Here is a 12,897-nt window from a genome sequence, read left to right on the forward strand (position 1 = left end):
TACTGCCCTTTGGTCCTATTGACAGTGTCCTTTGCCTTACAGAAACATCGCAATTTCATGAGGTTTCATTTATACATTGTGATCCTAGATCCTCACCCACAGGTGTTCTGTTCAGGAAATTATTTCCTATACCAATGCATTCAATGGTATTTCCCACTTTCTCTTCTATGATATTTAGTGTATCTCAATTTATGTTGAGAAACTTGATTCACTTGTACTTGAGCTTTCAGCAGGGAAATACATATGGATCTATCTGCATTCTCCTACATGTTGACATCCAGTTAGACTAGCCCTATTTGTTAAAGATGTTTTCTTTTTTTAATTGAATAGTTGTAAATTATTTATCAAAATCAAGTGACCATATTTGTGTGGGTTTATTTCTAGGTAACTGACTCAATTCAATGGATCCACCTGTCTATTTCTATATCAAAGCCATGTAGTTTTTCATCACTATTGCTATGTTTAGGACTTGAGATCAGAGATGGTATTTCCTGCTGAAGTTCTTTTACTGTTCAGGATTGTTTTGTCTTTCTATATGCTCAGTTTTTACATATAAAGTTGAAAATTGCTCTATCATGGTATATTAAAAAATTGTTAGAATTTGGATGGGGATGGCATTGAAACTAGAGATCACTTTTGGTAAGATGGCCATTTTACCTATGTTAAACCTACTTATCCATGAGCATGAGAGATAGTTACATCTTCTGATATTAGCTTCAATTTTTTTCTTCAGGGACTTGAAGTTCATATCATGCAGATCTTCCATTTGCTTAGTTAGAGTTATACCAAGACGTTTTATATCATTTGTAGCTACTACATGGTGTTATTTCCATATTTTCTTTCTTGGTCCATTTATGTTTATCATTTGTATAAAGGAGGCCCACTTATTTCTTTGAATTAATTTTTTATCCAGGCACTTTTCTGAAGGCTTTATCAGCTGTAGGAGTTTGACGGTCAAACATTGAGGGTGGCTTATCTATGCTATCATATCATCTAGAAATAGTGATATTTTGACTTCATCCTTTCAAATTTCTATCCACTTGATTTTCTTTAGTTTTCTAATTACTCTGGCTAGAACTTCAAGTACTACATTGAGTAGATAGGGAAAGAGTGGACAGCCATGTCCCTGATTGTAGTGAAAATGTTTTAAGTTTCTCTTCATTTAGTTTGGTCTTGGCTATTGGCTAGCTGTATATTGTTTTATTATGTTTAGATATGTGACCTGTATCCCTGATTTTTCTAATACTTTTAACATGAATTGTCATTGGATTTTATCACAGGCTTTCTCAGCATCTACTGAGATGATAATGTGCTTTTCTTTCAGTTTGTTTACATGGTGGATTACTTTTATGGACTTTTGTATATTGAACTATCAATGGGATGAAGCCTACTTGATCTTGATGAGTGCAGTCTTTGATATGTCCCTGGATTTGGTTTGTGAATATTTTACTATTTTGCACCAATATTCATAAGAGAAATCTGTCTAAAGTTTTCTTTCTTTGTTGAATCTTTGTGTGGTTTTAGTATCAGGATGATTGTAGCCTCATAGAATGAGTTTGGCAGTGTTCTTTCTGTTTCTATTTAGTGAAATAGTTTGAGGAGTATTGGAATTAGCTCTTCTTGGAGATTCTGGAAGAATTCTGTGTTAAAACCATCTGGCACTGAGCTTTTTAAATCACTGTTTCTCTTTCTTTGGTGTTTTTAATCACTGTTTATATAATTTACCTGATCTTTATTTAAATTTGGTAAGTAGTATGTGTCTACAAAATTGTCCATTTCAATTTTATGGAGCAAAGTCTTCTGAAGAAAGACATGATTTTTTCAATTTTCTGTGTTGGTTGTTATATCTCCCTTTTTATTTCTGATTTTGAATATTTGGATATTCTCTGTGTTTTTAGGTTAGTTTGGCTAAGGGTTTGTCTATCTTCTTGATTTTTATCAAGAAAGTGTCTTTGTACCAGACACTATCCATGGAGATCTGCAAAGCTCTGGCCAAGCCAGAGCATCCAAAGATTTGCACTCTCTGAAGGGGAGAGGTGAGTCAACTGAGACAGAGTAGCTGTGGCTCTGGAGCAGGACATTAAGCAGACATGGCAGAGAAAGTAGCAGGAGCTGATGCCTGGAGGCTGATGTCAGAAAGTGACCTCTGTAGGCTTGAACAGCTTCCAGTGAAAAAAGCTTAAGGAGAGAGCTCTCTTCCCCAAAATGTGTTACAGCACTTATATGACAGAAGCTCTCAGATGACTCTTGGTGAAGTAATTGTCACAACTTTATTTCTTCTGGACAGGGAACTATATACATTTTTAAAATAAATGCTTTCTATTGTCTAGTCTAAGATGTTAGGGATGTGGATGTGGAAGGGCTTTGAGCCACTACTGCTATGTGATTGATTTTCAAGGTTGTCTCCATGGGGTGCCATATTCAAGTGAAAGGGACCAGATCAGTAGTAAGTGAAATACCTACCATCCCCAGGTCTGCAGATACCATGGTTTCTAAACCCACTCAAATTTACCAAGTGTCCTGGCATTATCCACTGCCCCACAACTGATTCTTTGTATTGTTTCCTTTGGTTCTAATTTACTGATTTCAGGCTTGGTTTTGATAATTTCCTGAAATCTTCTATACTTTCTTTAGTATGCTTTTTTTTCTTTAAATAGAGTTTTCAGGTATACTTTTGAATTTTTGGTAAGAGAACTTTCTAATTTTTTTCTTTTCTTTTTATTTATTTATTTTTTGTACTACAGATTTTATTGCCCCCCGTCCACCCTCTGACTGTTTCACATTCCATAACTCCAAACCACCCACCTGTTTCCATGAGGCTGTCCCCACTCCCTACCCTCAACTCACCTGTTTTCTAAACTCCCTGAGGCCTCCAGCCTCTTGAGGGTTAGGTATATCATCTTTGGTTGAAAAAAGACACGGTAGTCCTCTGTGTATATGTGTTGGGGCCTTGTATCAGCTGGTGTATGCTGCCTTTTGGTGGTCCAGTGTTTGAGAGATCTTGAGGTTCCAGATTAACTGAGACTGCTGGTCCATCTATAGGGTTGCCCTATTCCTCAGCTTCTTTCAGCCTTTTTCTAATCCAACCACAGGGGCAGCAGCATCTGTCCATTTGTTGGGTGCAAACATCTGCATCTGACTCTTTGAGCTGCTTGTTTTGTTTTCCAGAAGGCAATCATGATAGGTCTCTTTTTGTGAGAACTCCATAGCCTCAATAATAGTGTCAAGCCTTGAGACCTCCCCTTAAGCTGGATCCCACTAAGGCCCTGTCACTGGACCTTCTTTTCCTCAGACTTCTCTCCATTTTCATCCCTGTAGTTTTTTCAAACAGAAACAATTATGGGTCAGAGTTTGACTGTGGAATGGCAACCCCCTTCCTAACTTGATGCCCAGTCTTCCTGCTGGAGATGAGCTTTGAAAGTTCGCTCTCCCTACTGTCAGGCATTTCATCTAAGGATTCCCTTTGAGTCCTGAGAGTCTCTCACCTCTCAGGTCTCAAGTAAATTATGGAGGGTCCTCCTAACCTCTTACCTCCATAAGTTGCCTGTTTCCATTCTTTATGCTGATCCTCAGGGCTTCAGTCTTTTTCCTTCATCTAATACCAGATCAGGTTCCCCTCTTCACCCCACCACTGTCAACCATGTTCCCTCCCAGTTCCCTCCCTCCCTCTCCACTCATGATTGCTTTCTTCTCCCTCCCCAGTGGGGCTGAGGTGTCGTCACTTGGGCTTTTGAGCTTGCTGAACTTTTTGAGTTCTGTGGGCTGTATCTTTAGTATTTTGTACTTTTTAAGCTAATATTCATTGCTTAATGATTACATATCATGCATATCCATTTTGGTTCTGAGTTACCTCACATAGCATAATATTTTCTAGTTCTATACTTTTGCCTGAAAAACTCAGGATTCCCTCATTCTTAATAGCTGGGTAGTATTCTATTGTATAAGTTAACCAGATTTTCTGTATCCATTCTTGTGTTGTGGGACATCTGGGTTGTTTTCAGCTTCCAGCTATTACAAATAAGGCCACTATGAACATAGTAGAACATGTGCCCCTATAGAATGGTGGGATATCTTTTGGGTATATTCCCAAGAGATGTATTGCTGAGTATTTGGGTAGAGCTATTTCCAATTTTCTGAGGAACCTCCAGAATGATTTCCAGAGTGGTAGTACCAGTTTGCAATCTCACCAGCAATGGAGGAGTGTTCCTCTTTCTCCACATCCTCACCAACATGTGTTTTCACCTGAGGTTTTGATCTTAACCACTCTGATTGGTGTAAGGTGCAATCTCAGGGTCATTTTGATTTGTGTTTCTCTGATCAATGAGGATTTTGAACATTTCTTTAGGTGCTTCTCAGCTATTCCAGATTCCTCTGTTGTGAATTCTCGGTTTAGTTCTATACCTCATTTTTTGATTGGGTTGTTTAGTTTTTTGAAGGTTAATGTCTTAAGTTCTTTATATATTTTGAAGATTAGCCCTCTATTGGATGTGGGGATAATGAAGATTTTCTCCCAATCTGTAGGTTGCTGATTTGTTTTATTGACTATGTCCTTAGCTTTACAGAAGCTTTCCAGTTTCATGAGGTTCCATTTATCAATTCTTGATCTTAGAGCATGAGCCATTGGAGTTTTATTTCAGAAAATTTCCCCCTGTGATTTCTCTATAGAGGTAGTCAGTGTTATGAATTTTCCTCTTAGTACTGCTTTTATTGTGTTCCATAAATTTGGGTATGTTGTGCTTTCATTTTCATTGATTTCTAGGAAATCTTTAATTACTTTATCTATTTCTTCCTAGATGCAGAGATCATTGATTATAGACTTGTATTTCAATGTGTGTGATGGCTTTTTGGTGGTTTTGTTGTTGTTGTTGTTGAAGTCCAGCTTTAGTTCATGGTGCTCTGATAAGATACAAGGTATTATTTACATTTTCTTCAGTGTTTTGAAGTTTGCTTTGTGACTCTATGGTTACTTCTGGACAAAATCCATGACATTCTGAGAAGATATATTCTTTTGTTTTTGTGTAAATTATTCTATAGATGTCTGTTGGATCCATTTGATTTATAATGTCTGTTAGTTCTTATATTTCTCTGTTTTTTTTTTTTTTTTTTTTTTTTTTTTTTTTTTTTTTTTTTTTTTTTTTTTTTTTTGCCTTGACATACTGTCCATTGGTAGAAGTATTTTTGAACTCTCCCACTATTAATATATGGGATTCAATGTGTAATGTAAGCTGTGGCAATTATTTATTTATTTACAAATATGAGTTCCCTTGTGTTTGGGGCATAAATGTTCAGAATTGAGATATCATCTTGGTAAATTTTTCCTTTGTTGAGTATGAAGTGTTCTTCCCTGTCACTTTTGATTAATTTTGAATGAAAGTCTCTTTTATTAGAATTAGAATGGCGGTTCCAGGTTGCTTCTTGGGTTACTTTTATTTGGAAACCTTTCTTCTAGACCTTCACTGTGAGATAAGATATATCTTTATTGCTGAATTGTGTTTCATATATGCATCAGAATGATAGATCCTGTTTTTACATTCATTCTGTTATTCTTTATTCTTTTATTGGGGAATGGAATCTACTGTTCTTGAGAGATATTAATGACAGGAAATTGCTAATTCTTGTTATTTTGATGTTTGTGTATGCTTCCTTTGCTTTTACTGGTATGGAATTATTTATTTTGTGTGCTTTCTTGGATGTGTAAAGCCTCCTAGAGTTGCAGTTTTTTCTAGTATTTTCTGTAGGGCTGGATAAATATCGTTTAAATTTGTATTTGTCTTGAAATATCTTCTCTTCCTCATCTGTAGTGATTGAGAATTTACATGATTAGAGTAAACTAGGTTGGCATCTTTGGTTTTCTAAAGGTTTTAAGATATCTGTCCAAAACCTTCTAGCATTTAGAATATGTATTTAGAAGTCGAGTGTAATGCTGATAGGTCTGCCGTTATATCTTTCCTGACCCTTTTCTTCTTGCTGCTTTTAATATTATTTCTTTGTTCTATAGACTTTGTTTTTTGATTATGGCAAGAAAATTTTCTTTTCTGGTCCAGTCTAAGTGTTGTTTTATAAGTTTCTTGTATGTGTATAGGCATCTCTTTCTTTAGGTTGGGAAAGTTTTATGCTATGATTTTGTAGAAAATCAAGCTGGGAAATATTTTCCCTTTTCTATACCTATTATAGAATTGGGGCCTTTTACATTCTTTTATACCTATTATTCTGAGATTAGGTCTTTTCATGGTGTTTCAGACTTCCTGAATATTTTGTATCAGGGAAATTTTAGATTTAAAATTTATTTGAATAGATGTATCAATTTCTTTGATTTTTTTCTTCTACACTCCCAGGAGATCTGCTGCAGCCAGGCCAACAGGTTGGATAGCTGCCCAAATAATAACACTAACAGGGACTCCAGCCCCCACCAAGTGCCCAGTGGATAGGATTGCCTCCCTCTATCTAGAAATATCATTCATCTCCCCTCATGTCTCCACATGCTTGGAGACAGACCAGCCTGTCTCCCCCCTTTCTCTCAACACTGCACAGTTCATAGGACTCATAGAAGATCTACTACAGCTGGGCCAGAGATCTCCCAGAAAATCAGCTGCAACCCAAAGACTCAGAAGCCAGGGTCCAGACAGAGACACCCAGGCCAGCTAACACCAGTGATAACCATATGGCAAAAGGCAAGTGCAAGAATATAAGCAACAGAAGCAAATATACTTTGACAATATCAGAACTCAACTCTTCCAACACAGCAAGCCATGGATACTCCAATAGACTTGAAAGGTATTTAGATGACCTCATGAAGAATGAAGGGACTGTGAAAGAGGATGCCAATAACTCTCTTAAAGAAGTACAGGAAAACAGGTAGAAGCCCTTAAAGAGGAAACAAACACCTCAAAAACACAGCAAAACACAATAAAAAAGATGACAGAATTGAACAAAACTATCCAAGACCTGAATTCAGAAGTAGAAACAATAAAGAAATCACAAATAGAGGCAGCCTTGGAAATTGAAAGCCAAAGAAATAGGTCAGGAACTATAGATGCAAGCATGTCTAACAGATTATAAGAGATAGAAGAGAGAATCTCATGTGTAAAAGCTACTATAGAAGATATACATAAACAGTCAAAGTAAATACAAAGTATAAAAAACTCCTAACCCAAAACATCCAGGAAATCCGGGACACAATGAAAAAACCAAACCAAAGAGTAATAGGAATAAAATAGAACAAACATTCCCAATTCAAAGGGCCAGAAAACATGTTCAACATAATCATAGAAGAAAGCTTCCACAATCTAAAGAAAGACATGGCCATAAAAGTAAAAGACGCCTATAGAACAACAAATAGATTGGACCAGAAAAGAAAATCCTCTTGTCATATAATAATCAAGTATTAAAGGCAGAGAACAAAGAAATAATATTAAAAGTTTTAATGGGGAAAAGGCTAAGTAACATATAAAAGCAGACCTATCAAAATACACCAGACTTTACAACAGAGACTCTAAAAGTAAGAAGATACTCGACAGATGGCATACAGATTCTAAGAGAACACAAATATTAGCCCAGGCTTCTATACCCAGCAAAAACCTCAATTATCATAGATGTATAAAGTAAAATATTCCATGACAAAACCAAATATATATATATATATATATATATATATATATATATATATATATGATTTGAGAAGGAAAACTCCAACAGGAGAACATATACACCAAAAAAGAAAGAGTAACAAGAAATTAATCATCTTATAGCAAACTCAAAAGAAGAGAATAATAAAAACATAATTCCACCTACAAGAACAAACAAAATAGGAAGAAGAAACCATATGACTTTAATATCTCTCAACATAATGGATTCAATTACCCAATAAAATACATACGCTAATACAATTAATATACCAGCAGAACCCAGAGTCTTGTGACATTCAAGAAACACAACTCGCCCTTCCACCCACAGCCCAGATACCAGTGGCTGGAGCAGTCTCCCAGCGGATCTGCTCCCCTCTGGAAACTGAGTCCAGAGGCATCCTAGGGAGGGCACTGACAGTAGAGCAGCAGGTAGGAGAACCCACACACCGCCCTAGGCCTTAGAAGCACAACTGGCAGTAGGGAGACCCCAGAGCGTACCTGGCATCCAGACTATGCCCCTGCAAAGAGCCACTCCCCTTCTGCCCCTGGCCCAGATACCTGTGGCTGGAGCAGTCTCCCAGCCGATCTGCGCCCTCTGGAAACTGAGTCCAAAGGCACCCTAGGGAGGTCACAGGTCACTGACCACAGAGCTGCAGAGGTACTCAAGAGAGGTCAAACATTGCAGAGCTGCAGGCATCCTAAAGAGGACATGGCCCACAGAGCTGCAGAGCAGGGAACACCATATCCTGAAGCATCCTAGAGGAGCAACTACATTCAGAGCAGCAAACACCTAGATGCTCTACCAATGTGGAGACTCCATATCCTGAAATATCCTAGAGGAGCCACTGTACCTAGATCAGCTTGAGCTCAGGATCGTAGAGTCATCCTGACCCCGAGGAGTTCTGACACAAACAAGATAACTGGAAAGGCAGACTCCAGTCAGAACCAGTGAGTGCAAGTAGCACTACAGCTAACCAAATGGCAAAAGGCAAGCATAAGAATGTAAACAACAGAAACCAAAGTTACTTGGCATCACCAGAACCCAGTTCCTGCACCATAGGAAGTCCTGAACACTACATCACACCAGATAAGCAGGACTCAGAATTTAAATTACTTCTCATGATGAAGATGGAGGACTTTAAAAAGGACATAAACAACATTCTCAAAGAATTTGAGAATGCAGGTAAACAGGTAGAAGCGATTAAAGAAATGCAGGAAAACACAACCAAACAGGTAAAGGAATTACACAAAACAATCCAAAATCTAAAAATGGAAGTAGAAACAATAAAGAAATCTCAAAGGGAGACTACCCTGGAGATGGAAATCCTAGGAAAAAGATCAGGAGTCATAGATGCAAGAATCACCAACAGAATACAAGAGATAGTAGAGAGAATCTCATGCACAGAAGATACCATGGAAAACATAGACATAACAGTCAAAGAAAATGTGAAATGTAAAAAGTTCCTAACACAAAACATCCAGGAAATCCAGGACACAATGAGAAGACCAAACCTAAGGATAATAGATATAGATGAGGGTGAAGACTCCCAACTTAAAGGGCCAGTAAATATCTTCAACAAAATTATAGAGGAAAACTTCCCTAACCTAAAAAAAGAGATGTCCTTAAATATACAAGAAGCATACAGAACCTCAAATAGACTAGACCAAGAAAGAAATACCTCCAGTCACATAATAATCAAAACATCAAATATACAAAACAAAGTGAAGCTACTAAAAGCAGTAAGGGAAAAAGGCAAAGTAACATATAAAGGCAGACCTATAAGAATTATACCAGATTTCTCACCAGAGACTATAAAAGTCAGAAGATCCTGGACTGATATCATACAGGCCCTAAGAGAACACAAAAGCAAGCCCAGACTACTATACCCAGCAAAACTCTCAATCAATAGTGAGGGAGAAACCAAAATATTCCATGACAAATCCAAATTTACACAATATCTTACCACAAATCCAGTACTTCAAAGGATAATTTGTGGAAAACTCCAACACAAGGAGGAAAACTACAACATAGAAAAAGCAAGAAAATAATCTTCCAACAACCCTAAAAGAAGGTAGCTATACAAGCATAACACCACTGCCAATAACAAAAATAACAGGAAACAACATTCATTTTCCTTAACATCTCTTAATATCAATGGACTCTATTCTCCAATAAAAAGACATAGACTATCAGACTGGATACATAAACAGGACACAACATTTGCTGGATACAAGAAATACACCTTTGTGAAAAAGACAAACACTACCACAGAGTGAAAGGTTGGAAAACAATTTTTCAAGCAAATGGCTCCAAGAAAAAAGTGGGAGTAGCGATTCTAATATCAATAAAATCATTTTTTCAACCAAAAGTAACCAAAAAAGATAAAAAAGGACACTTCATAGTCATCAAAGAAAAAATGTACCAAAAAATTACAATTCTGAACATCAATGCCCCAAATGCAAGTGCACCCACATACATAAAAGAAACTTTACAAAAGCTTAAAGCATACATTGCACCTCACACAATAATAGATGGAGACTTCAACACCCCACTCTCAGCTATAGACAGATCATGGACTCCATGAAAGCAGTACTAAGAGGAAAAAATCATAGCTCTAAGTGCCCACAAAAAGAAAATGGAAAGAGCATACATTAATAACTTGACAGCACACCTGAAAGAGTTAGAACAAAAAGAAGCTAATATACCCAAGAGGAGTAGATAGCAGGAAATAATCAAATTCAGGGCTGAAATCAACCAAGTTGAAACAGAAAGAACTATACAAAATATCAACAAAACTAGGAGCTGTTTTTGAGAAAATAAAAAAGATAGACAAACCCTTAGCCAGACTAACCAAACGACACAGAGACAGTACTTAAATTAATAAAACCAGAACTGAAAAGGGAGACATAACAACAGAAACTGAGGAAATTTAAAAAAATTGTCAGATCATACTACAAAGGCCTATACTCAACAAAATTGAAAATCTGGATGAAATGGACAATTTTCTAGCTAGATACCAGGTACTAAAGTTAAAGAGAAGCAGATAAACCATCTAAACAGTCACATAACCCCTAAAGAAAGAGAAGCAGTCATTAAAAATCTCTCAACAAAAAAAGTCCGGGGCCAGATGGTTTTTGTGCAGAATTCTATCAGACCTTCCAGGAAGACCTAATATCAATTCTCTTCAAACAATTCCACAGAATAGAAACAGAAGGATCAATACCCAATTTGTTCTATGAAGCTACAATTATGCTCATACCTAAGCCTCACAAAGACCCAACAAAGAAAGAGAACTACAGACCAATCTGTCTTATGAATATTGATGCAAAAATACTCAATAAAATTCTTGCAAACCAAATCCAAGAACACAACAAAGCAATCATCCATCATGATCAAGTAAGCTTTATCCCAGGAATGCAGGGATGGTTCAATATTCGGAAATCCATCAATTTAATCTACTACATAAATAAACTCAAAGAAAAAAACAACATGATCATCTCACTAGATGCTGAGAAAGCATTTCACAAAATACAACATCCCTTCATGTTGAAAGTCTTGGAAAGATTAGGAATTCAAGGTTCATACCTAGACATAGTAAAAGCAATATACAGCAAGCCAGTAGCCAACATCAAACTAAATGGAGAGAAACTTGAAGCAATCCCACTAAGATCAGGGACTAGACAAGGCTGCCCACTCTCTCCCTACATATTCAACATAATACTGGAAATTCTAGCTACAGTGATTAGACAACAAAAGGAAGTCAAAGGGATACAAATAGGAAAGGAAGAAGTCAAAATTTCACAATTCAGATGATATGATAGTATACTTAAGTGACCCTAAAACTCTCACCAGAGAACTCCTAAACCTGATAAAAAAAACTTCAGTAAAGTCCTGGATATAAAATCAACTCAAACAAATCAGTAGCCTTCCTATACTCAAAAGATACACAGGCTGAGAAAGAAATTAGGGAAATGACACCCTTCACAATAGTTACAAATAATATAAAATATCTTGGAGTGAATCTAACCAAGCAAGTGAAAGATCTGTATGACAAGAGTTTCAAGTCTCTGAAGGAAGAAATAGAAGATCTCAGAAGATGGAAAGATCTCCCATGCTACTAGATTGGCAGAATTAATTTAGTTAAAAAGGCCAACTTGCCAAAAGCAATCTACAGATTCAATGTAATCCCTATCAAAATTCCAAATCAATTCTTCATAGAGATAGAAAGAGCAATTTGCAAATTTATTAGGAACAGCAAAAAACACAGAATAGCGAGACCTACTCTCAACAAGGAAAGAACTTCTGGGGGAATCACCATCCCTGACCTCAAACTAAACTACAAAGCAATAGTAATAAAAACTGCATGGTATTGGTACAGAGACAGGCAGAAAGGTCAATGGAATAGAATTGAAGATCCAGAAATGAGCCTACATACCTATGGTCACTTGATCTTTGACAAAGGAGCTAAAACCTTCCAGTGGAAAAAGGACAGCATTTTCAGCAAATGGTGCTGGTTCAACTGGAGGTCAACATGTAGAAGGATGCAAATCAATCCATTCATATCTCCTTGTACAAAGTTCAAATCTATGTGGATAAAAGATCTTTACTTAAAAGCAGATACACTGAAACTAATAGAAGAGAAGGTGGGAAAGACCCTCGAATACCTAGGCACGGGGCAAAAGTTACTGAACAGAACACCAATGGCTTATGCTCTAAGATCAGGAATTGACAAATGAGACCTCATAAAATTGCAAAGATTCTGTAAGGCAAAGGATATCGTCAATAAGACAAAAAGGCAACCAACAGATTGGGAAAAGATCTTAACCAATCCTACATCTGATAGAGGGCTTATATCCAAAATATACAAAGAACATAAGAAATTATACTCCAGAAAACCATATAACCCTATTAAAAAATGGGGTACAAAGCTAAACAAAGAATTCTCAATAAAGGAAACTCGAATGGCTGAGAAGCACCTTAAGAAATGCTCAACATCCTTAGTCATCAGGGAAATGCAAATCAAAACAACCCTGAGATACCACCTAATACCAGTCAGAAGAGCTAAGATCAAAAACTCAAGTGATATTAGATGCTGGTGAGGATGTGGAGAAAGAGGAACACTCCTCCATTGTTGGTGGGATGGCAAGCTTGTGCAACCACTCTGGAAATCAGTCTGGCGGTTCCTCAGAATACTGGACATAGCATTACCTGAGGATCCACCTATACCACTCCTGGGCATATACCCAGAAGATGCTCCAACATATAACAAGG

This window comes from Arvicanthis niloticus, chromosome 17 (assembly GCF_011762505.2).
Source record: "Arvicanthis niloticus isolate mArvNil1 chromosome 17, mArvNil1.pat.X, whole genome shotgun sequence".
Taxonomy (NCBI): Eukaryota; Metazoa; Chordata; class Mammalia; order Rodentia; family Muridae; genus Arvicanthis; species Arvicanthis niloticus.